The 4,633-nt window shown below is 31.7% G+C and overlaps 1 pseudogene; it reads right to left on the reverse strand.

Annotated features, from left to right (window-relative positions):
* Positions 1-3,422: 3,422 nt before the first annotated feature.
* On the reverse strand, positions 3,423-3,743 carry LOC149145021 (mitotic checkpoint protein BUB3.1 pseudogene; annotated as a pseudogene).
* Positions 3,744-4,633: the final 890 nt, after the last annotated feature.

A 4,633-nucleotide genomic window follows, 5' to 3' on the forward strand; every position in this document is an offset into this window, starting at 1 on the left:
TCTTAACCAAAAATCACATCATAATTACGAGATCATTGTTGCATGTTAAATAGGGAGAGCAGGTCATCCAACCGCTATGTTTGACCGGGAGAGGCTAAATTTGACCGGGCAACAATACTAGAGCAATAGAGAGGTTAAATTTGACTGGGCAACTATACTAGACCAATGACTACTAAGTAACGGCTACGATTGGCTGGGCAACAAGACCAAGGGATAAAAAAGGAAAAATTAATTTTTCAGTTATATTACTATAACTATTAAGAGAATGAATTAATAATCTATTAAAATGCCTGTTTATTATTTTATTTTTTCAGACAAATGGTTAGTTAATTAGTTTAAAGGTTACTTTTTTATGTTTATTAAATAGTCCATAACCATAACCTATTAATAAGTCCATTAAATATTGTTAAAACTAACTAAATGAATAAAACATATATCAATGAAATAAATAAAATTTAAATTAGTTAAATAAAGGTGACATACTAAATTAAAGGAATTGGATAATTAATGATTTTAACCACTTAGTTATATATATATATATATATATATATATATATATCCCTTAATTACTAAGTGGGGTTTGAGGAAAATAAATAATTAGTAAGTTAATTTCTTATGATTATTACTTTAAAGATGAGTAATAACCTAGACAAATAATTAGCTAATTAATTTTAAGGGTTGGTTATTATATTTATATAAAGTATGCATTTAATTACTAAGAACAATAACCTATTAATATATACATTTAGTATTATTAAAATGAATAAAATTCATATGAAACAAGAAAATTTAAAATAAATATCTTTCTAAATTAGTTAAATAATGACCTCAAGCTAACTATAAGGAATTCAACCTAAATGGAAAATAAATAAATTAGAAAGAATATAGCTTCATTATTAGGCTAGTTAATTCTAGATTAATTTTATTCGTAAAATGTAAAGGGTTGGTAAAAAATCATACTTTTGGAATCTTATTAATAATTTTAATGAATCTTGATAAGATGCCAAAGGTATGATTTTTTACCAACCCTTTAGCTTTTACTCAATAAAATTAATTTAGAATTAACTAGCTTAGTAATGAAGCTATATTCTTTATAATTTAATTATTTTCCATTTAGGTTGGATTCCTTATAGTTAGCTTGAGGTCATTATTTAACTAATTTAAAAAGATATCTATTTTAAATTTTCTTATTTCATATGAATTTTATTCATTTTAATAATACTAAATGTATATATTAATAGGTTATGGTTCTTAGTATTTAAATACATACTTTATATAAATATAATAACCAACCTTTAAATTAATTAACTAACTATTTGTCTAGGTTATTGCTCATCTTTAGGGTAATAATTATAAGAAATTAGCTTACTAATTATTTATTTTCCTCGGACCCCACTTAGTAATTAAGGGACCTTTATTTATATATATATATATATATATATAAGTGGCTAAAATCATTAATTATCCAATTCCTTTAATTCGGTATGATATCTTTATCTAGCTAATTTAAATATTATTTATTTCATTGATATATGTTTTATTCATTTAGTTGGTTTTAACAATATTTAATGGATCTATTAATAGGTTATGGTTCTAGACTATTTAATAAACATAACAATGTAACCCTTAAACTAATTAACTAACCATTTGTCTAAAAAAAGGCATTTTAATAGATTATTAATTCATTCTCTTAATAGTTATGGTAATATAATTGATAAATTTAATTAACTAATTAATTTTTCCTTTCTTATCTCTTTGTCTTGTTGCCCAATCAATCATAGCCGTTACTTAGTAGTCATTGGTCTAGTCTAGTTGCCTAGTCAAATTTAGAGTCTCCCAATCAAATATAGTCATTGGATGACCTTCTCTCCCTATTAAACATGTAGCCTTGATCTGGTTCTTCAACTATAGTCATTGGATGACCTGCTCTCCCTATTTAACATGCAGCCTTGATCTAGTTCTTCAACTTGTTCTGAAGATGAACCACACTCGTTGGTTGGAAAAGTGTCAGCAATATGAATTTGGTTGGAAAAGTGTCGACAATATGAATTATGATACGATTTTTGCTGAAAACTCTTCTCATAAACCTGTTATGGATCACAGACGCCTTAATTCGACAATATTAAAAATAATTATCAATTAGATTTAATTTAAATAGTTAAGAAAAATATTATTATTTTTTATTTGTGATTTCTCGTTCATAAAATACATATATCTTCATAAATGTGTGTGAATATTTGTAACATATTTTTGAATAAATTATTTGAAAACAAATCGTTTTTGAAATTTAATCATAATTAAATTCTTTAAATTTTTAAAATATGATTTCACTTTTTAAAATACATTCATAGTTGAAATGACCGGCCTACTCTATCTACAAATCATCAACGGTTTTCCTTTTACATAAACCAACATCTCCATTAATTACCACAAATCCCCGTAATGCAATCAAAATTGCAAAAAAATCGCGCACACTCTATGGAACATTAATGAAAATTGTTAAAGAAGTAAAATATATATATATATATATATATATATAAAAAGAGAAAAGACAAAGAGATCCCATCCAACTCATATCTTGTACCATCCATGGTCTTCATTTTCCTAATGCAGATCCATATTTATATAAAGGGGATTCATTAGACTTATATTAAAAGAAATGTATTTAGCTAGTGATTCAATAGGTGAAATATTTTGTGCATGGAGGGATGCTAATCACAGTACGTCGATAGTGGCCAACAAAGTGTAGTGGGATAAGATTCATATACGAATTAAAACCTTTCCATGATTATAAAATGTGTTAATTTTTTAATTAATTTATTCTGACATGTTTGTTCGACAGAAAATGAGGCATCCAATGATGAAAATGAATTCTGGGATCTCTTCGTTTTCAATATTTTTACGGGCTTCATCTTGGACCTGTGGGTTATGGTCCCACGAAGCCTTTCTGTTATTTTGGAAAACTGGTGCCTCCAGTAACTACTTGTACTCCAATATTTGCATGGAATTTCAACAAAACACTTGTCTCGGCAGCAACTTGACTTGCAAGTTCCTGAGTGGAACGAATGACAAGAACAAGAATATACAGTCTCATATTTTACCTCAACCATTGTGACATCGTTCGCGTCCTTGAAAAACTTCCCTAACTCGGCACTGTCGACACTCCAGTGCAGATTCCCCACAAACACTTTGATGTCTGCAGAGGGAATGCGGTTCTCAATCTCTTCTTCTTCGGCAGTTTCTCGTCGTTCTCCAGAATGGGCTGACAGATCAACTGAATGACATCCAGGTTTTAACAAAAAGGAAAACAAACAAACATTCAACGTCGAATGAACTTTAAGATTCCAAAATTGAACCAAACGCTGGAATGCTCACAGCTTTGCATCCGTTCACCACGTCCCTGCTTCTGCTCGGATTACTCATCATGATCGAACAAGAGCTTCATGCCTTCCCAGTATATCCTCCTTCCTGGTGTTGAAATCATACCTTCTCACAGTGTTGTCAACACTTCCACTGAAACCCAATGCGTCATTGCGAGAACAACAATCTAAAACTGGACCTATGTGTATGAATTGACCCTTTAACGAATTCACGCTTGCATAATATAATCCCACCTTTCTGTCCCATGAGGAGACGAGCAAATGGTCACTGTGATCAGAAAATCTCATGTTAGAAATGCCGTCAGTGGGAGGATTCGTGAGCTCCTGTCCCGAGATAGCACCAACGGGAGACGTTGCCGCCATGATTTCCTGGCCCTTTCCTCCTGAGGTTAAATCGGCGGTTCTTCTCCACAAACTTACTCAGCAGTCGTTCCTTTCTTGAACTGAGTTTGCGCACTTTTGAATGTTGGACTAAGAATAGCACACTGGCAAGCACATCCTCGACACACACACTCGCTCGCATTCATAGTCCGCCTCATCAAAAACAAACCTAAAATCATGCACACCGACATGCCTATTCTGTGGCATTCATTTTCAGCTGAAAAGAAAACCGGAAAAAAACACACAAAGACACAAATTCACAAAGAGGAATTTTTCATTATTTACAAACTCAGATTACAATTTTAAGGCATCTCAGCCTTAATCAAGATTTCTCCAGCAACTACATTTTTCCCTCTCACTCCCACATAGGGTTTTCTCCTATCTTTCTTGATTCCCTCATGAATCCTTCAGTTCTTGTCATACATACATTCAGTTTTAACTGATTTTTTAACTAAAATTAGTTCATTAACTGAATCTTGTTCAAGGTTGACCTGGTGGTCCATGTGGTTGTCCATGTGTCTCATTCTCAATTTTTTTTTTTACTCTCAAGTGTCCAGATGCTCCTGCATCAGACTCTCGAGGTACAAAAATTATGACCTCCTGGTCATATGCATTTCCTTAGCAATTCTACCCACTGTGTCACTTCGTTAGTGGAACTACCTTCATGTGAGCTGCAACCAAACCTCTATGATAGCAAGTCCCCCCTGCTACCAAATGCCTCACCAAGCTTCTCTCCTGAGCTTAGTCTTTTGGCATCTCTTTGGTTCTCTCTTCTTGAACCAATTGAGCACTCCTGCTCCAAGTTTGTTGCAATCTTCTCACCTTCACAAAATAAATTAAAAAATTACAAGCTTACAAATCTTCAACAAATT

This window comes from Pinus tabuliformis, chromosome X (assembly GCF_031772625.1).
Source record: "Pinus tabuliformis cultivar Carrire ecotype Pingquan chromosome X, CPIR1, whole genome shotgun sequence".
Classification (NCBI taxonomy): Eukaryota; Viridiplantae; Streptophyta; class Pinopsida; order Pinales; family Pinaceae; genus Pinus; species Pinus tabuliformis.